General features: G+C 35.4%; 1 protein-coding gene across 2 annotated transcripts in view; it reads right to left on the reverse strand.

The window, feature by feature from the left end:
- Positions 1 to 23197, reverse strand: part of CTSE (cathepsin E) — a 765846-nt gene that overhangs the window by 128274 nt on the left and 614375 nt on the right. The window lies entirely within an intron of this gene.

Raw genomic sequence — 23197 nt, forward strand, 5'->3', positions numbered from 1 at the left:
GGAGAAAAATATTGTTTTGTGATCCATTTTTTTTTTTAGTATTCAATATTTTGTGCAGTCTGTATTTTTCTCCATATTTTGAGGCATGTGTGTGTGTGTGTGTGTGTGTGTGTGTGTGTGTGTGTGTGTGTGTGTGTGTGTGTGTGTGTGTGTGTGTGTGTGTGAATTTTTTTTATTATTTCATGTTTAACTTTAAAGATTTAACAATTAAACAAAATAAAATAGTGGAAAGCCATAAAAACAGTTCTCTTTTGTAATTCAGAGACCCAGAATTCTGAGTCCCACAGTACCACAGTAGAATTGTTACTATCAGCAATCAGTGTTCTCCTTTAATTTTTTTTTTTTTTTTGCAAAGGCTCCCCCCTGCAACATGACTCCTCCCCTACTTATATATATTAAGCTCAAGATTATTATCGCATAGAAAAGGGAATACTACAAAACTCTAACACACATCTCACACTTCATATTTCAAATTTAAAAGTATTACCCATAATGCACTTTTGTTTGTCACTAGGTTGTAACCAACAGGAAAGCCTTCTAGAAGACACAATAAAATCAAGTGAGATCTTTAAATGGTACTCATTTAACTTTGTCCAGTAAAAATAAAATCAAAGGGAAAGCACTGATGCATTTAATTAGGCCATGATGTGTAGCACGTTCTTATACACTGACGATTATGAGAAGTTATAGAAGTCTCCCTGTAACTGATATAAGATGGAGGTTTTGAACTATTACAAAGGGGCAAACTTATTTTTGTCACAACAGGATATGAATCAGTTGTGCATTAAATATCCTAGTTAGCCATACCTTTATACTCTGCCTAATGTTTATGAGTTGCCCTATAAACTCACTGAGGGATAGAGTCACTTATGCTGGATTCTGTAATGAAGTCATATACAACAATGCTTACACCACATATTTGGTTCTCTCCCCATTTCAATAATAAAAAGAAATTTAAACACATTGTTTGTTAATCTGACTATTACTGGACCACCACTGACGATAATTTGTAGTATACACCTTTTCAAACTTTTGAAGGCATTTCATGCTGTTTCAAAGGTACTTGGTAAGGAATCAAAAAAACATTTTTTATTCTAAATCCCTTACATTTCTTCATGACTCATAATCAGAAGAGCAGTAACTTGGTCATCTAGTGCCTGATGTTATTCCTTTGATTTATAGGTTCATAGGTTCATAGGTTGGTACTAGGCTATCAGCCCTAGGGCCTATACAAGCCTAGCCATAACAATTCCCTGGCTATTTCTTCCCACATTATTTACTTTCCTGGACCCCTATCTAGCAGGGCGACTGACGTGATCCCTGGGGTGAATTTCCTTTCTCCCATCCAATCATCAAGGTTCCTCTTGAAGAGGTGCAAAGAGGCACTCTGCTTGACATGTATGGGCAATCTATTCCAGAGTCTGAGGAGTCTCTGGGTCAGGAACCTATCCCTCCAGCATGTTTTGTTTATTGTGATGACAAGGTTTAGATCCCTGGAGCGTGTAGCTCTGAGGGATTGGGATTTCTTTAAGTGTAGCATGTCCAACAGCTCTGGGTTTGACATGGCCTTGTATGTTAAGCAGAGATCGCCTCTGAGTAGACGATATGCGACAGAGTATAGCTGGAGTTTTTTAAGGCGGTCAGCGTAGGGCATCTGCTTTAGGCCTGTGATTCTTTTAGTGAGGTATTTCTGAGGCCTTTCCAGTTGTTGCAGATGTCTTGAGAGGTACATACCAAATGGGGCATTGTATTCTATAATGGGTCTAATGAGGGATGTGTACAGTAGGACAATGACCTCCTTTTTTCTGGATGAAAAGCCCTTCGTGATGAGGTGTGCCACACAGAAGGTTTTCCTGACTGTTGTGGTGATGTGGTTATCGAAGGTGAGACCACTGTCCACCTGTGTCCCTAAGTCTCTTATCACACTTTCTGTGTTTAGTGTACTGCCACCTATATGGTAATTCATGGATACATGTTTTTTCCCAAAGGGGATAACAATACATTTCTTGGCATTGAGCTTGAGCCCATGGCTCTGACACCAAGCATCTGTTTCTGTAAGGCCCTTTTGTTGAGTATCCACATCATTTGGGGATTCAATAATGGCTCCAAGTTTGCAGTCATCTGCAAACTTTGTTAGCCAGAGTCCCTTACTGTTGACCTGTACTTCAGAGAAGTAGATGCCAAACAAGAGCGGCCCCAGGACTGAACCCTGAGGTACTCCACTTGTCACTTGTCTGGAGCTGGATTTGGAGTCGGCTACTTTTACAGTGTGGGTTCTATCAGTAAGCCATTTAGCAATCCATTGGGTGACATAGGGATTAACGCCCAACTTAGTAAGTTTATCTATGATTCCAGAGTGGGGGACGGTGTCAAAGGCCTTGGCAAGGTCTAGATAGGCTGTGTGGACCACCTTACCTTTGTCCATGGCTCTGGAGACTGATTCAAAGAAGTCAATCAGGTTCAGGAGACAAGATCGGCCCTTCACAAACCCAAACTGGGTGGGGTCCAGTGTTTGAAGGTTGCCAATGTCTTTGTTTATAAGTTCCATGATAATACGCTCCATGGCCTTGCAGATAAGGCTTGTCAGACTGATGGGACGGTAGTTTCCGGGATCCAAGGTGGATCCCCCCTTGTGGAATGGGATAACTGTAGCTCTGCGCCACTCAGTGGGCACGAAACCTGAGGCGAGGCTATGATTAAACATGACACTTAGGTGAGGTGCCAGTTCATATTGTAGTTCATGTAGTACACAGCCCAGGATGTCATCTGGTCCCATGGATGCTGTATTCTTGGCTTTAGAGAGTGCGTTTTGTACCTGTGCGGCCGTTATTATTGGAATTTGGCAATCTTCCGGTATTGAGATGGGCCATTTAGGGGGTGAGAGGGGGGTGAAGTTGGCACTGAATCGATCTGCCAGGATATTGGTAATATCCTTCGGATCAGTATATTTAATGCCATTCTGTTTTAGCTCTGAGCAGATCTGAGCATTGCCATTTAGATTCTTGACATAGTTATAGAATGTTTTGTGGTTGTCTTTGGAATCTTTGGCAATTTTATTTTCATAACTAGCTTTGGAGGATTTTATGAGGCATCTCAGTTTCTTACTGAGGCTAGTAAGGGAGTTTTTTGCATCCTGGGATTTTCCTCTTTTCTGCAAATGTTTCTTCCTTTTGTTGTAAAGTTTGTTTATGGCAGGGGACCACCAGATTAGCTTCCTTTTTTTGGATGAGAGCATTTTGGTTCTATTTGGGATGGCACGATTCATGCATGAGTGGATGTGCTCGTACAGTGCCTTAGTGTAGGATTCAGCAGTTGAACTTTCAGTTCCCGTCTGCATGGGTGTTATGAAGTTTGTCACTTCTGACTTGAGTAGCATGAAGTTGGCTTTGGAGAAGTGTTTTATTGTGGTTTCTTTACTGGGGATGGGGGTGGGATGTGGATGTTAAGGGTGATTAGCTTATGGTCAGACCTGACTAACGAGGGGGTGACCATAGGTATGGAGCATTGATTTCCCATGTTGGTAATGACCAGGTCTAGGATATTGGAGCCCCTGGTGGGACTATGGATTAGTTGATCCAGGGCATTGGAATTTATAAATTCCAAGAACCGTTGCGCAAAGGTGTTGGGACATGAGTAGTTTTCCCAGTTAATGGCAGGGTAGTTAAAATCACCCAGTATTAGGGTGTTTGGTTCTATCTTAATATTTTCCAGTATGTTTAGAAAGGTGTAGTGAGAATCTTGGGTTATGGTGGGGGATCTGTAGCAAGCTACAATTTGGACTGCAGTCTTACCTAGTGTTAGTCGTACTTGGAGAATTTCAGACACATTGTGTTGGCCAACTAACGTGGTGGTGTGAATATCCTTGGTGAATATTGACACTCCTACACCTTTAGTGTTTCGGTCCTGTTTTGGTGGCCGAAAAGTGTGGTAAGAGTTGTAGCCTGGTATTGCAGGGGTGCTCTCTGGAGCCTTGAACCAGGTCTCAGTTATTGCACAGATATCGATGTTCTCCATTTTTAGGAGTTCCTTGAGAGAGTGCATTTTGAGGTTTAGACTTCTAGCATTGAGTAGCATTACCTTCAGATTTTGCATGCTTGTACCTGTTACGGTGGTGGTTTTGTCCTTTGAAGTTTGCCTAAAAAAGGCACTATAGGGGTGGCAAGAGCCTTAGCCAGTAACCTGAATCTCAGGGGTGACAGGTGCAGACCATCTCTGGCAAAGCATCGTGGTCTGTCAATCATGTCATCCCAGGCAGACAGATACTGGATTCCCTTTGAATGACACCATAAGCTTAGCCAATTGTTGAAGTCAATCATTTTATCCTTATATTGTGGTATCATTCTGGGCGAAGGCAGGATGCTACTCAGGGCTAGGGTCATACCTGCCTGGGCCACATGATCCAAGAGCTCTTCCATGTTTCTTTTCATGTAGTCCAGGGAGGTATGTCTCAAGTCATTCACTCCAACATGGACAATGACAGAGTCATATTTGTACTTGTTGTGGAGTAACTTGAGTGCATGCGTTATGTGACAGATCCTGGCACCCGACAGGCAGCTGACTGTAATTTTCTCCTTATTCAACCTGGTGAGAGGGACATCAGTGTGCCGGACTATAGAGTCACCTATGACTAAAGTGTTAGGTACATTGTCTTGCCTTAGGGGCTGTTGCTGGGTGGCACATTGGTGTTGTGAACTATGTGACACATTGGTTGTGATTGGTGTTTGTTTGCGTTTCAGCTTCAGAGGTCTTTGTTGCTTGGGCAGGTTACAGTTAAGGGCCTCTACATATGTGGATTTAGTGTTGCTATATGTGGGTGTTGGTGGTGCGGGTTTAGTAGGGCTATGTGTTGCTTGAGGTGTAGTGTGGGTGTTAACCTTCTCCTCTTGACTGTTTAGCACAATCTTGGGTGGAGAGAGCTTTGCTTCCATTTTGGCTATGTAAGTGCATCTCTCACAGGTTGTAGTGTTGGGTGGTAGGAGGAGAGGGTTGTCTGTGCACATGAGGCAATTGCTGCATTGCCCCAGTATGCCCAGATTCACCAGGTGGACAGGAGAAATCACTGGAAGCTGACCCTTGAACATGCCTGGTTTGGGGTTTGTTTTTTTTTTCTTTGTAAAGTATAGGAGCTGTTTCCTTAGCAAGGTACTTTGCAATTATAGGCTGTTTAGTGCCTACTATTAATTTCTCCTTGTTAACAAGGAGAGTTCAGTGTTTGTATGAGTTTAAGGCTTCCTAGTGCTTTCCAGCAGGTATTAGAGAAAGTGCTAGTCACAGGGATGCTTAAAGGTAAGATTGAAAAGAATGCACTCTGCAGTGTGCACTAGAGAAGTAGTTAGATGTGAAAGTAGGTAACTTGAGTTTTACCTGTTTAAAAAGTTAAGGTTTAGTGGAGAGTTACTATTTTTAAAACAGCAAGATGGATTGAAAGGGGTGGTCACTTTTGTATTTTGGTACTATGAAATACTGTAGGATGGCCAATAAATTTAAATAATTGAAGGGGTGGGATTTCAAAAATGATGATTTTGTGATTACTCACATAAGCCAGTGAAAGTAGAGAGAAATGAGATATATGGTCAGATTAACATAAGAGGCGGGCAACTAGAAAGACAGTGGTATTTAACAAGACAACTTAAATGGGTGGGAGGGCGAGAAAAATTCTGCCTGACTCAGAACAGAGAGAGCTGTGGTCTCTTTTGAAGTTTTAATATGCTGCTAAAACAGAATGCAAGCAAAACACAAGGTAAAGAAAACAAACTACAGTATTCAAAATATAGAAAGGCAATACAGTAATACAAAAAAATAAAAGCAAACTAACCTTTCCTTCACAGCAAAGTGTAGCAGAGTCTGGATGAGCCTTGATGACCCTCAACTCTAAGAGGAGCAACTGTCTCCAGACTGAGGACCCAAAAAAAAGCACTTCTGCTTTAAACTGTAGCAAACTGCTTGTTTCAAATGTGCAGTGTAGCTACTGGTTTATTATAATTACAATACCATCCAATAAGTATTTCAGCCTTGACTGCAATGACATTATTAGCATTTGGGGAGGTGGCTGCCCTCCTTTATTCTGCTCTAGCTGTGCTCCTCCTCAGAATGATATTACTTTTATTGGTCATTGGTATCATACTTAACAGGCTGCACCATGCAAAGCCACCTCCTATGCCCCAGGACTGGTGAACCATATGCTGCTCACTCTCATCCTCCTACTCTATTCCCTCCAGTTCCTGTACCCACTAACTGTACACAAGTCAGCTGGGTTGAAGTTAGAGTCTATCCCCTGTGCCATGGGTTAAGGGTTGTTCATGTTTTGTTTTGCATCAAAATATGTATATCCTACAGCATGTTTTCAGGAGAGTGGAATATATTCTGGCAGCTTCATTGATGATTTAATTTTTAAATGCAGAAGAAATATAAGGGACTTTAAAGGAGCATTGTTTGATCATATACAAAACAATGAACTGAGATCATCTGAATGTTATAAATTATTTGAACGTTAAACTGGAAGAACAACAAGAGAGAAAAACTAATAGCATATTATCCTTAAAGGTAACTATGTCCAATATATTTTTTTATGATCCTCATCCTCCGATTTCCCATCAGAGTCTTTACTGAATTTAGTCTTTATTTGTTCTCTGTTTGTCTTTTATTAGCCTTTGTAGGGAATGTACATTCCGAATTGCTAGGTCACATAACTACACTGAAGAAAGCATTATGCAGCATTTCTTTCCACATTACCTGTCTTTTGTTTTCTTTCAGTTTATTCTTATTTTACCATAAGCAATGTATATCACATATTCGTTTGTCAAAAATTATTCAGTCCATTTTACATATGTTATTTGAGTCAGTGTCATGTTTTGTAGATTGTTGCTTGCAATCCATTTATTTGTAGCAAACTAATCCCAATTTAAAATAATGTGAGCAGACTAATATGGTCTTTTAAGGGGACAGAGGTAAGGACTCCTATTAAGATAGAAGATGAGACACAGAACAGATGGTGCATAGATATATCGATACCTGTTGAAATCACAAGACTCTGGGCTTGTTGTAAATTCAGATTTCTTTTTCAATTTGTAAATAGCATCTGCACATTAATGGCACACAGACATAGTGTCAATTATTTCTTAGTCACATGTAGCTGCCAATTTGTTTAGGACAAAACTTGTAAAATCTTTAACATTTAGCAGAAAATGCAACTAAACTGACAATAACTTTTCTCTTATTAGGTTATTTACTTATTCACAGATAATTGCATCTATGTTATTAACTTTTATTGGGGAATTCAATGTGATAGATCTCTACTATATACCTTTGAAATAAAGTTTATAGCAAAAAAGAATATTTTAGTAAAACACAAATATCTGAAAATATTTTAAACAACCAGCATAAGCACTATAGCTGACTGTCTTTATTAGTTATGTATTAGTACAAGCCAACTTCAAGATATTGAAATACTACAGACATGCTATACTATGGTCAATATTGCATGTGTTCACTCTATACATGAAGGTTAAAATAGAACATGATTCACAGTTCTGAACATAGTAATGTAATTTCATATTATAAATTTCAAATCCAGCATCTGTAGTATGCACATGGAATCATTCACTGGTTTTTCATGTTAACATCATCTTATGTGCAAATATAACACAATATAACACATATTCAAGGTTATTAAACATGCTGTAATAATTTCTGAATTGTGCACAAGTTGTTATGATCTTGAAATAACATTGGAATGCATTTTCAGTTTTAATAGGAATATGTATGTGTAGAGATACATATGGTATAATATAATGTTGCATTTCATACAATTTCTAAGGTGATGACCTCATGGAACATATTGCATATATTTAAGTATCGGGTCCAATGAAAAACTTTTAAAGATTTTTACTAAGTTACTTCTCAAACATATAAATTGACATGGGAAAATGCACTATAGAGCATAACAAATGTAGTAATGTATGTATGAATATCAGTGTAATACTTAATATGGCATGACTTATGAATCAGTTCAAAGGTGCAAAAAAGTTGTTTAACCCATAGAAAAGACTGACTTATAATGATTTCTGATGAGAAACTAAAGTTATTTGGCATTCTATTGTTGCTCTCATATTAAAACCACTTGGATTAGCATATCTCCAGTAAATCATTATGGAGCTTATAGAAAATTCTTTGCTGTTAAGGTATGAGGGACAATCTGTTGGATTTTTTTTCATCTAACAGATTGGGAATGTATATCATTCCATGTCTAGAAGGAGTATTTTGGTATTACTATTTTTTATTACTAGATGTAGTTGATTTTGTTTTTAATTTTTTTCATTCTTATGGACCTGAGTTGGACTGCAACATATATATAACAACAGAAAAAGATAGGAATGAAGAGTCACATGAGCAATCTATATATCAAAATAGAGTATTGGGTTGGGCTTGAGCCATAAATCTTACTGAACTAAATAACTTGCATGGACTTGACATTGCTTTCTATAAATGTTAATGGCTTGAATAAACCCTAAGAAAAGATCAAATTTATTAAGATATCTAAAAATTAATAAAGCACAAGTAGTATTTCTCCAAGAGTCTCATTTTAATACAATTGATAAACATATCTGGAATCCAAATGAATACTTAATATTAGCCCATTTCTCACATAAAAAAAAAAACAAGAGGAGTAATAACTTTGTGGAAAAAAAGTATTATTAATCCTCAAATTATTTACAGTTATGAAGATAAAGAAGGTCTCTTAACAATAGCCATAATAAAATATAATAATAGAATTTGAACATTAGTAAACTTATACTGAATTCATGGTATGGGTATCGGAACTGCAAAAAAAACATTTAGACTTTATAAGTAACATGTATAAAGGCAATTTGATATTGGCTGGAGATTTTAATTGTATTTTAGATCATTTGGAAACTACAAATATTAGAAACCTATGTCTCAAGCCAATAGCTAAATTGCTCATTAAATGGATTGAGATTCATAATTTAATTGACACAAATTTAAAGAAAATAACTCTTTACTATTTTCTCATCAAGACTATAGATTTAGCACTCATACTAGAATAGATAAAATGTATGTTTGACATGATTGAAACACAAAAATAGTAAATTTAAAAAATAATTTGTTGTCCTATTTCAGATCATAATACTCTTCTTCGCAAAATTCAAATGGAATTTAAAAAAAACTAAATTTCTTAACAAGAATACCAGCCTATATTACAAAATTAAAATAATTTAAACCCTGGTTAAATCTAGAATTACAATTTTTTTAGACACTAATTATACTGAAGATTTAAATATAATAATGATTTGGGATACTTTAAAAGTCTATATATATATGGCAAAATTCTTGCATGGTATAGAAATAAAAGAAAAGAATGGGAATCAGAGTTAGACAATATACAAAAGAAGATCAAAAGTCTTAAAAATAAGGACCTAATAAACAACACTGATAACAAAAAAAAAATTGAGAATTTAAATAAAAAATATAATGAAATTCTTAATCATAAAACAAATCTAGCATTGGAAAGATTAAAATTAAATTCTTATTCCACATCACCAAGATACATGCATAACTTAGCATCCAGGGTAAAGAAACAATCTAGACTAAATAACATTACGAATATCATTCATGAAGGGAAAAATAACAAAAAGGTTTCTGATATAAGTGAGATTCTTGATGCATTCAAATTTCATTATATGAAGCATTATGATTCAGACAAAAACATTAATAATCACCTAAATCTAGATTTGAAATTTACCAAAGTAATGAAATTACCTGAAAAATGAAGTTGGATATACAAAATCAAATTACATACAAAGAAGTTACAAACAGTATTAAAGAAAGCAAAAGTAATAAAGCCCCTGGAATGGATGGCATTATAATAGAACTATATAAAATGTTTCCACCATCCATAACCTCACTATTTCACAAACCCTTGCTAGAAGTTCAAAATAATAATATAATTCCACCTTCTTGGAGGTATTCACTAATAACACCCATAATAAAAGAAAATAAGGATCCTACACAATGTAATTCTTATAGACAGATTTCATTACTTAATAATGATTATAAAAATCTTTATGTCTATTTTAGTGAACAGAATTAAAAAATCTTTAATACACGTAATAAATGAAGATCAAACGGGCTTTATTTATAATAGACATACCTATGACAATATTCAAAGAGTATCGACACTTATAGAGTATCTAAATAGACAAGCTCAGGAAGCCCTGTTAATAACTGTAGACATAGAAAAAGCCTTTGATTCATTAAATTGGGAATATTTATTCAGGATTTTAACTCTATATGACTTTCCTCCTACATTTGTCTCATTAATAAAGAATATATATAAAAATAATCTAGCATATGTAAAATTAGGACCTTTTACTTCTGAATCTATAGCTATAACAAAAGGAACAAAACAAGGTTGTCCTATGTCCCCTATATTATTCTCTCTCGCCATTAAACTATTTGCTTCTTCAATTTGGTCGAATACAAAAATAACAGGCATTGATGTATATGGGAAATATAACTCTAAGATTATGTTATTTGCAGATGACATATTGCTTACACTATCTACTTAAAAACAATCTCTAAAAGAATTAGAGAAGGAAGTAGAAAATTTTTATTTGATTTCAGGTCTCCATTTTAATAAGTCAAAGTCTAACTTCATGTTATTAAACAAAAAAAGGACTTAATAATAGAAGTGAATCATATAATGGTCAAACAAGTTTCTACAATAGCTTACTTGGGGATTACCTTATGTAATAATATAAAAGAAACTCTTTCTATAAATTTCAAAAATATCTTAGATAATTTAAAAATATATATATTAAAATGGAATAAAATTTATCTAACCTTTGAAGATAGACTTCAGTTAATAAAAATGATTCTCTTACCAAAAATGTTATATATTGATTCTCTTACCAAAAATGTTATGTGGACAGTAGTCTCTCCTTTGATAATCACATTGCCACAGTGGTCAGGAAATCCTTCTACATGGCTCATCTCATCACAAAAGGATTCTCATCCAGAAAAAAGAGGTCATTGTTCCCCTCTACTCATCACTCATTAGACCCATTATAGAGTACAACATCCCTTTTGGTATGTACCTCACAAGACATCTACAACAACTGGAAAGACCACAGAAATACCTCACAAAGAGGATTACTGGCCTCAAATAGATGCCCTATGCAGACTGTCTCAAAAAACTACAGCTTTACTCCATCGCATATCGCCTACTCAGGGGTGATCTCTGCCTAACATACAAAGCTATGTCAAACCCAGAGCTGTTGGACATGCTCCACTTAAAGAAATCCCAATCCCTCCAAGCTACATGCTCTAGGGACCTAAATCTTGTCACCACAATAAACAGAACATGCTGGAGGGATAGATTCCTGTCCCAGAGACTTCTCATATTCTGGAGCAGACTACCTATCTATGTCAAACAGAGCTCTTCATTAGCACTCTTCAAGAAAAATCTTGATGATTGGATGGGAAATGGGAAATTCACCCCGGGGAATCACTTCTGTGGCTCTGCTCGACAGGGGCACAGGAAAATAATTTTCTTGGGTGGTGAAAGCCAGAGTACATTTTTTGGCTAGGCTTGTATGGGCCAGAGACTTCCCATACTCTGGAACAGACTACCTATCTATGTCAAACAGAGCTTCTCATTAGCACTCCTCAAGAAAAATTTGATGATCGGATGGGAAATGGGAAATTCACCTTGGGGATCAGTTCTGTGGCTCTGCTTGACAGGGGCACAGGAAAATAATTCTCTTGGGTGGCGAAAGCCAGGGTACATTTTTTGGTTAGGCTTGTATGGGCCCTAGGGCCGATAGCCTAGTACCTACCTATGAACCTATGAAACCATTCCTATGATACCAAATAAACATATTTTAAAAGAAATAAACACAATATTATTAAAAATTTTATGGTATCCAAGTAAAAATAGAATAGCTCTTACACATCATATCAGATCATGGGGAAAAAGGAGGAATAAATTTTCCAGACATTGAGACATATATAAAAGCTTCTATAATTAGAATAATTTTAAATTGGATTGATCCTAATTATTTTTCAAATTGGAAAACCTTACACACCATCATCTACGCCAGAGAAAACTCTTTAGTAAATAATCTTATGCTAGACAATCAAATTAATAAACCCTGGCATATTTTATCTATAGGAAGCTAATATAATATTACAAGACCAACCAACTTAGACTTTATAAATAATATATTTAACACATTTAGAAAGTTTGTTATAAATATTTCAGACATAAAAATTTGGATAGAGTTAATAACTCTTTTTGGTTCTACTAAGAATTTTTCTAATAAATTTCATAGGAATATATTTTCCTTATGGGAAGCAAGAACATTTTCTTGTTGGGAACAATGTATAGACAATCAAGGAGTAATGAATGGCCAACTAATAATAAATACATATGATCTTTCACCTTCAGACTGGCTTGTCTTACAAGATATTTTACTTCACTCACAAGATCTATATAGGTTAATTAATAACTCTCCTTTTAAAGACAGACCAAAATGTATAAGTTATTTATATGAAGTTATCTACGATAATAAAAATAAGAAGAATATAATTTCAAAAAATGTATAAATTATTAATGAAATATAAGACTACTATTAACCAAAACTTTTGGGATTTCATTATCAAAGGACATTCATTAAACTTATCTCTGGAGAGTAAAATGGATCTACTCTATTCTATAAAACTAACATCAAACATTCAATACTGGAGAATTTTCACATGGAAATTTCTACTCAGATCTTTTCTTATACCCAATAGAATAGCTAAAATGAATCCCTCACAAAATGTTTCTTGTTGGAGATGACTGCAAAATTGTAAAGCAGATTGGATACATATTTTTTATGATTGTAGTAAACTTAAAAAATATTGGGAAGATATTGGTATTTTCCAACAAGCCATATTTACTGATTCTTTTGTTTTATCTAAATTGCTAATTTTGTTGAATGTTAATGAAGAATCTACAATGAATAAAAAAAAAATATATCTGTTATGGACTATTCTAGCATTTGCTAGAAAATGCATAACCAGGAAATGGAAATCCACTTCAGAACCATCATTTGAAGAATTCTTGGGATTACTAAAAGACACTTCTACAATGGAAGTCAAGGTAAAGAAACTAAAAATTTCACCTAAACCATGGACTAACAGTCCTTGGGGAAAGATCTTTACTCTTTTTAAGACACTAGAAACAAACCTGGACTCTATTTAAAAGAAGAAAATTGAAGAAAACATCTCAACTCATAACATGTATAATATCTGACTCAAATGGTTATATCTAATATTTCTAACTCAGGCCTTATATATATAATGTATATAGTTTATTTATCTGTTTGAAATAGCACAAATGTTTACAATTGAAATTCTAATACTTTTGAAATAATTCAATAAAAAAAAATTTGAGAAAAAAAAGAGACAATAAATTGTACTGTTAAAATGGATGGAATTAATTGAGAACTGTTTGTAAGTGTTTCATTTGCTTTAACTGTAAGTCCTAGATTTTCCTGTTATCTCCTAGAAGGTTTTCAAGCTGAGACATCAAAGTTACAACCCACTGACAAATAACTGAAAGTGTTTTATGGTCTTCTACTTTTTTGTTTGGAGTTTGTTAATAGCATAATATCATTATTTATGTAGGTGTTCGTGGAAATATAAAGTTCAATCAGAAATCCATTTAATGAGTTGTTACTTTAATACAAAATATTGCTTTCTACAGCAACATGAAAGTGAGGAACTAAGAAAGAAAGAAATAATGTGCTGACTTCTCTCGGTAAGGTATTTCTGCATAGACTGTAGCATCATTAACAATAGTTTATCTGCCCTGTGTCCACTGAATGTTGGAACAGAGTTTGGATCCCCATGCAACCCTGAAATGGATTCAGTGGGTAATCAGAGAATGAAGGAATAAATATTCATGAAATAATTAATGAACAGGAAGCATAAAAGATATTAGCAATTCTAATTTTCTTTATTGAGTTTCATAGTTTCTTGGCCAGTTCCACCAGTATTTCACAATCATTTAACAAACAGAATTAAGTTACTTGTTTTCCAAATAGCTAATAGCTCTGGTTCCACAAAATAGTTTAACATGCTTTGCTTAGCCTGGTGTTACTTTCACCTCATGCAAAATTCTAAACTCTCTTTCCAAACTTTAGCAAAACTCTCAGCAGCAGTCCCCTAAACCTACTGTACTGATGAACTGTTCTCTTATATTACCTCACTTTTAAGTCAGGCAAGCAAGTCAGAGTGAGTGAGTTTTACCAGACTACTTTTCTTCGGCTCTCTGCCATTTCACATAATGGACAGTTGATGACCATTCGTTCTCTGTGAGCTGGGATGACAGCTGATGTGAAAATGTCCAAGTACCATGGATAGCCTACCTTCTAATGGCCCAATGGACAAGCCAGGCAGAGGTGCAACTCTACCAGTCACACAAGGACATGTTCCAGCCAGCCATCATGTCACAATACCTAAAAATACAAGTTATTGTATACAAATGAAATTAAATACAGGCTATTCCAAGCAAAACAAAGTCATATGGGAATCACAGTAAGTACATTTAACTCAGTCTGATACTGCTAATATACAGTCTTTTTTGGTAGGTCTCTGTAGATTCTTTGGCCAAAACCACATTTTATTCTTTCCTCCAGGCCTCCTTTCACCATGGTTGATTCTGTCTCCCAGAGTTGCTGCACTGCATAGCAAGCCCCGTTCCACAAAGGGCAAACATGTTCATCGCTGTATGGGTTTCTTTCAGCCTTCTTTTCTATTACATTCACTAGCTCATTAAACAAACTTGCTCCCCCCCAGTACAGCCCAGGATCTTTGTGTTCTTAAATAAATAAGTCCAACTTAACAAAAATGCTAATCTTATAAAGAAACATCAGTCTGTTTACAATAATGTCTACAAAGCACTGCTATTGAACTTAATGATTTGCAATGAGCTCTGCACAACGCTACTATAGATATTATTTACAGAACCTTTTTCAATCATTTTGGAATCAGTTGCACTTTTCAAAATAGTGAGAACTGCCATGATGAAAAAATTATATACTTAGTATAGTTTTCTGAAAATGTACAGATAAAATTGTGTTAAATGCTTGGAGAGAATGAAGTCAATAATTAATAACTAATTATAGCAGTAATATATGTGGCATATAGAGACATGAACATATGTAATAAAATATACATATTTGAGATTCAATTGGAAAGAAAAGTGTGAATATTCCTGAGAAATTCTGAAACTGAAGAATATGTCATTATTTAGCAACTTCAGTCCTTCATGATTTGTTTAAAAACCATTGACATTACGAGAAACAGACCAAACAAATGAGGCAAAAATCTGCACATTCTGTAAAAATCTAAACAGTTTAAAGTCATAGCAAGGTAAGTGTAAGCGTAAGGGACTGCATTACACTGCCTTTCTGACAGTGCTCTCTAAGTAGATAAGTGCTTTATGGCTTTGAAAGCTGGCAAAACACTTTGTGTTTGTTTTTTTCTTTTTTTCTGTAACCAGTAGCACATGGATCAGATAAAGCTGCATGCACTACATAGAATTATGATTGGGTCTCCAATCATAACCCTAAATTATGTGTTCTCAACATGGGATGCCAAGAATTATCTCTCAAGCTTTGGTCTCAAGGTGAATTTCTTGACATCCATGTCTTGAACACATAATAAATTGGTTATGATCAGTGACCCGCTCATAATCCTCAGTGTTGTGGAATATGACACACATAGCAAGAATCTTGCTAACCTAGTTAGATGCTACTTGAGAAGCCTAAATATGCTTTCAACAACAGCGCAAGTCTGGCCATGGGCAATAATGTAACATGTAAGTGGATGTTCCAGTGGTTTCATCAGCCTTGGCTCAGGTGAGGCTCTTGCATCAGCTGCAACATGTGAAATTTTCTGTGGCGTTAGTATACCCGAGGAACACAGAAAATGACTCATTGCTAAGCACTAGGATTCCTGTACATACCAACTAGATGCCTACATGGAAAATTATCCTGCTAAAGTGATGATGGAGGTCAGGAATGTGTTATACATCTGTATCATTTATGCTGCTAGCATACCAAAACAACTTGCTTATTGTGAGACAATCTGCATTACAGAACACCTGGTGTTTCAAAGAATGACAGCCCTACTTGTTGCTGTAGCAATAAAGCAGCAGCTACATGGACTGGGCGAAGCACAGCATGCATGCAGTCAGTGGCACCAAGGACTGAAAGAAAGACAACACCATCATAAAAGTAGCACATATTGGTGTCTCTCTCCTGCAGTGTCCTAAAGAACCAATTATGATCTTCCACATATTATATTACCACATCAAGAAACTTTCCAGGTATCCTGATGCATGCTGGGAGCTCTCTGCAGTCAGAATAATTAAAGATGAACATACCTTAATGTCCAGGGATACAGCTAAGACAGGCATTCATTTAGGTGCCATATGTGGTTGGCACATGTAGCAGATGGTCCTCAGTGACTCACTCTCCACTTGGAAGTTACCAGTGATCTGTCAGTCAGTTAAGCCATGGCAAAGAAGTCAAGGATTCCATTGCAAATGTAGCCACAAAACTTGTCGTTTTATCAGGTTTATGCAGTGCCTGGAGTACACAAGCTTACTTCAATGAAAGGGCCCTTCTGTGATTCCGCTGAACATGCTGATATTCTCCATGCATTATGCCATCTTATATGCTTCATTCACCTCAGTTATGTGCATTCACGAAGTTTCTGAATCAAAACACATCTTTTTCTTCATTTACTTATATACATTATCATTCAGTTTAAATGTGCCCATGCAAACGTAGCAGTGATATTTTATTTTATGTTACGTTATGTTAATTTATTTATTATTACTTTTTTATAATGTAAATTGTCTGAACCACAGAGGTCTCTTTTCTGCTACAATCTAATTATAAAAAAAATGGAAGAAAAATAAAAGAAGTATTGACTCAAGAATGTAAACATGGAGCAATTTCACTGTACAGGTCTGCTATCGAGTTCAACTATGAAACAATGCACAACAAAAGCTGTATTTTATGAGTCTTATAAAAGAAAAAAATCAGTAAGCAAAATTAAATTTGTATGAGCACACCAAAGTATGAATGTTTAAAAAATATAACTAGGAAGACTTCAAGACAATGTTGCAAGAAACTGTGCAATTTTCTTGAGGAAAAGACGGTGGAAGTAGCGTCATGGAGTTAAGTAAAGAAAAGCACAGACCATTGAAAAATTTCTGTGGTCACTGTATTTAGCTGATGACTGCAGCAGAACATGTTCTGAAGAAGAATTTAGAAATGACATGGAAAACTGTATTGATTCTTAACTTGGCTTTGCCTCCTGATATGAGTAGTTAAGCCACTCTACAAAGCATGTACATTAAATAATTCTCCTTTTTCATGAGATGTAGCCTCAAGAGTGCCACTTATTCTGTATAAAAACTATATTAGTTGAAACAGAGCTCTTTTTGCAGTGTATATTACCTTTATCATGTCTTTTCTGTTAGCAATATTTGCACACCTTGCTGAAGTGTAGAAAACTGATTCATACAGACATATCTGTGGCTCAGGTAAGAAAAGCACAACATATTATAATTTCTGCATAAAAATAAAATAGTGAAAGACAGTCACATCTGACTTTCTTCCCACAAGTGGCATCCTCCGTTTTGCAGATTTCAAGGGTGGGACATATAGGCCTTTCTCCCAGAGAGGTTTAGGAAGACTGAAATTAGCATGATGAAGTCCTTTATCATGCATAAGTTACACCTGTGTATTTCAGGCCTCAGTTTAGATCAGACATTTCACATCCAGAGGAGACAACATTTGGAACTCTTGGTTGAACTATATATACTAACTACTAATACTGTCAGTTCTTTCCTGCCAGAGAAACTGAAATGGAGGATGTCCATTTATCATCACTTTAGATACCTACAAGGTTGAAATTGCAATCAATTGTACATATATTTCAAGACCCTGGTTACAAATACAGCTTTCCTCTTTTATATTAAAATTCCTTGCACAATAATGGAATAGTCTAGTATCTGATAAAAGAATCAAATTGTTGTGCTCTTTGGTCATCCAGGATTCCAAGACATCACCTCTGGAGAGCAATCAGAACTTTACCCTCAGTGCAGTGACCAGGATGAACACAAATGACATCTACCTGAAATGCACCCCCAAAATACATCTTAGATTCTCAGACTGCTAGCACTTACTAAAATTATTTTTTACTGACCAATTGTCCAGAAAATTATTTTTTACTAACAAATTGTCCAGAATATTGCATGAATCAGGCACTACAAGTTAGGTGTATGACTGTGAGTATGGGGTGAGCTTGGAATATATTTCCAGTCATATGTAGGCCTGCAGAAATTTAAGGAGTACCTTGAGAACCTCTTGAAGACTATTACACTAGGGAAGTTAGTTCTGACTTATAGCCAACTCCTTCTGGAATGGATCTGAGGGCTTGATGTGCCAAAACACTCACAATGGTTGTTCTCCCCCTCCTTCCGACAACTAAACAATCACTACCAAAGTTTGGGACCAGTCAACAACCTGATTGTAAATAAAGCTCCTTCTGTAGTGAAGCAGACTTACCTTGCAGATTCCCTGGAAATTAAAATGAACTTTAGTTACTTACATTGGGCCAACTAGATCCCATGGTTTACTGCATGGAATGAGGATAATTCCTCAGTACATTAAGCTAATCACACTCCAACTGCCTTTAACTGCTTGGCCCTCCTGGGCAGTTTGAAGATCATCAGAGCATAAGACAGGTAATTAAATAAAATCCATGTAAATAACACTAATATGGATTTTCACAGTAAATTGTATAGTAGCAGTAGGTTTCTTAGACAGTTGTTGATTTTTATTCCTCATATTATTCTATATTTTCATTTTGGCTGGTTATTCCATGCAAGACAATAGCAATACATGTAGTGATTAAAATGTACTGTTTAGATGACCATAATTGTTATGGTTTATGTCACTGGATACAACACATGCTTACTATAGCAGGCTATTGAAATTAACATAAAACTGTACACTCTGATCAGATTAATGATAATATTCAGGAAACCCAAAGGCAACAATAACAATTATAGGAGTATATAAGTTGATTCTTGTGACATATAATTTTAAAATTTTTCAAAAATACACTTTCAGTACAATATCAGTAGCGTGCTAGATTTCTGTTGTTATCGCGTCCATTTTGTTCCAAACACTGATCTACTTTAGCAGTCATTTAAAAGGGTAACTTCTGAAATTTCAGAATGCCTGCATTTACAAGACTGAAACAATCTGAAAAAGTATCATAAGAAGAATCTAGCTCAAAGGACAGAAAGCCAAACAGGGCAGGTAAAATCCCCACTGAAGTTGCAGAATGCTTATTAAAGCCAAAAAAATCAATCCAGGAGTAGTCCAAGTGCAAAACAGTGCAACTAAAACCCTCACTGAAGAAGCAGAATGCTTATTCAAGCCAAAAAATAGATCCAGAAATAGTCCAAGTGCAAAACACAGCTTTATTAAATCCACATAAAACAGATAAACACTTTCGTCCCAGAACACTAGAACTTCATCAGATACAATAAAATTGTAAAGTCCCCTTATAAAGACATGTGGAAGACATCATAATCATGAAATGAAAAAAGGTACACCCCCTAAAAGACATAACATTAAAATGCAGTAAAAGAGTTGTATGAAACAAATATGCTATATAAAATAGTTTGTTCACTATTAAAATGAAATATAAATATGTAAAAATGTGTAAATTACAGTATTAAACATGTTTACTAATTTTTTTTAAATATATAATACCATGTAATTTATCTGTCTAATGCTTTGAGTTTTAAAAGGGAGCTGATTGAAATATTTTCATTTAATCCTGACCAGTTACCTGCACCAAAATGTAACTGCCAGTAAAGCTCTCTCTTTTCTAAAAGTATGGACCAGGCACCACCTCTAATGTCTGTCCTTATACTGTCTATTACAAAAAAATTAAACATATGTTCTTCATTGTCCAATATGTGTTTGCGCAAAGCATTGGTTAACTTTTTTGTTTTGATCTCATAGAGGTGCTCATAAATGCATTTTGTTAGTTTCTTGTCAGTTTTACCAATATAAAAACAGCAACATTGGTTAGAAACAGCACAATAAATCACTCTTTCAGAGTTACAGTTACATCTATGATGAATTTTAAAATTAATATTGTTGATATTAAAAGTGTCCCCTTCCTTAATGTATTTACAAAAGTGGCACATACCACATTTGTTCATATATCCAAGTTTGTGCTTAAGTCCACTTTGTTTTGTTTCAAATACATTTTTAGGTTCCTACCCTTCTTAAAAACTATGGTTGGAACCATATTATTGAAGGGTCTAATAGCTTTATCTTGTCTTAGGAGGACCAATTCTTATTAAGTATTTGTTTTATTGCAATGCTGTTGGAAGAAAAGACAGTTATTAAGGAAGTCCTAAAGTCACCAATACCTGAGGTAGTGGCTTGAATGATAGTGTCATTATTGGTGTTAGGGCTCTGGTGTCCTAAATCTTCTCCTAGCAAAGGTAGATAGAAAGCCCTTTCTCTTTTATTAACAACTTCAAGTAAAATCTCCATGACAAAACTAACAGGATATCTTCTTTTCAGAAACATATACTTCAGTGTATCACATTCAGACAAAAAAATCTTCCATAATAGACACCATTCATGCAGCACGCACAAACTGTCCCTTCACTATAGCTTTCTTCTGTTTCAGTGGATGAGAACTTGAATAGTGAAGTAAAGAATTTGAATACATCTTTTTTCTGAAGATTTTTTATATAAATTTCTTATTTCGATAGTCCTTAACAAGGAAAATGTCAAGGAAGGAAATTTCATCTAAATGATGTGTATAAATAAACTTTAAAAATTATGTGATGGAATTAATATAAGTAATAAATTCATTAATTAATAACTTAGGTCCATCCCATAAAATAAAAATATCATCCAGATATTGAGTATAGTGTTTGATGTAACCATAGAAACTCGAGGGAAAAGGAATTTCTTCTCTCACTGTGTCACAACTATATTGGCATACAGACCACCACCATGCCGACCCCATAGTTACCACTTCTTGTTGTAGAAAAATTTAATTGCTAAAAAGAATGAAATTGTTTTTAAGCAGAATTTCCATGAGGTGAGTGTAGAGTAATACATCAAAATGACCAACTTTCTTTGCATAAAGGAACCTTACTGAAGCAGTCAAGACCAATACTGTGAGGAATAACTGAGTAAAGGTCTTTGATGTCAATAGTCAGAAAGACAGAAATGTCTTTGAAAGTTATCTTGTTGATAGAGTCAAGGAAGCTCCAGGAGTCTTTACAGATATGAGTTTCATTAAAAACAAAATGTTTTAGTTATGGTCAAGATGTTTAGCCAAGGGGTGTGTAATGGATCCCTTAGCATCTACTATAGGGTGCATAGGTGGTTGTGTTAAATTCTTATGTAACTTAGGTAAGCCAAACATTACTGACACTCTTGGATGTAAAACTGATAGGTAATTCAGAATTTCAATAGAAACAGAACTTTCTATAAAGAGGTCTTGTAGTTCACCTCTTGTTTTAGTGTAAGCACCATTCAATTCATTGATGGAAGATTTTGCATAGGCTTTACTGTTTAAAATAAATATCATCTTATTGTTGTAGTCATCTAAGTTCATTAACACAACACCACCTCTTTGTCCGGTTTCATAATCCTAATTCTATCTAACACATCCTTGATTTCATTAATGGTGGCAGTCTCCTGAGTATGAATTTCAGTATTTGTCTTATACCTAGTAGGGAGGTTACGTATATCTAGTTCATACATTCTCTCAAATAAGGAAATCATAGGATGTAATGGAGGATTGTAAGTGCTGGAAGGGGCAAACTGACTAGATAAAGAGTTCTGAAACAAAACCTTTAAGTTCAGCTTGCGGGTGTGTAATTTTAGATCCATCAAAGTGGTGGCTACATTACACTTGTATTGGGGTACAAAAGTGAAACCCTTTGCAAAAATGTCACAATGTAAAGTGTCCATACAAACATTAGAAAAATTATAAACTTTAAAATCACCTAAAGAATTCATAATGATGTTACAAAGGAGTAGAATATGGTCATAGTAAGTGCCTATAATGTCAAAACCATCAGTATGTTCAGGGGAATCCACTTCAATTATTTCCTGTTGTTGTTGCAATTGTAAAAGGTTCTCACTCTCCTGTTGGAATGCCCCTCCCCCCATCGATTGTTGGGGTGATGAGAAGGTGTGTACCTGTGTACCCAGTGGTTGTCCTGAGGGGGCTCTGTTCTTTAGACGCTCGGAGCGTCTCAGTGGGGGAAAATCTTCCTGGTCTAAAAAAATTTCCTCTGAACTATTGTTAGAGGCTTGAGCTTGAGATTCATTAATGCAGGTCTCATTTTCAGCAGAGAATTTAGTACCCCATTCTTGTGAGGGTGAGGGTATGCTGCACCCTTACTGTAGTCAGTCTTATCCCTAATTCATTTTTTCACTTTATGTGCCTTTATAATAGAACATATTTCATCAATGCTCTTAAAATGTGAATATGCTCATATTTAAAATCATTATATTGTATATGACTACACATGTTATTACCCAAATAACTAACAGTCTCAATTAATTCATTTATCAAAACTTCATTATGTTTGATAATAACATTCATATATTCTATTCCATGCTGGTCAGATAGTGCAGTAAGTTCTTTAAATAGAGAATAATCTGGCTCTAAACCATTAGGGTAACGCCACATGCGTAGCCCTTTATATACAAACTTTTCTTTTATGCTTTCAGTAAAATAAGCAATGTCTAATTGCAAATGCTTGATTTTAGCAAGATAATAATCAAACTCTTCAAAAAGAGTGTGTAAGTTAGTATTACCAGCATGAGTCCTGGCTGAACGTCCATGATTCAAATTAATGGAAGCAGATAACCAGTCTTTTAATACAGGTGCTGATGTTAAGCTGTTAGAATCCTGTGTACCATGAGTGCTTCGCTGTCCACAAGGAATAGAAGCTGTAAAAGTGCTGGAAATACCAGACGACAAACATTTGGAAGGTCGAGGGCTCATTTGGGAGGCATTTGAAAGATTAGAATCAGTTAAAACATTTCTCAGG

The sequence above is a fragment of the Protopterus annectens genome, chromosome 11.part0 (assembly GCF_019279795.1).
Source record: "Protopterus annectens isolate FY-2018-M chromosome 11.part0, PAN1.0, whole genome shotgun sequence".
Classification (NCBI taxonomy): Eukaryota; Metazoa; Chordata; order Ceratodontiformes; family Protopteridae; genus Protopterus; species Protopterus annectens.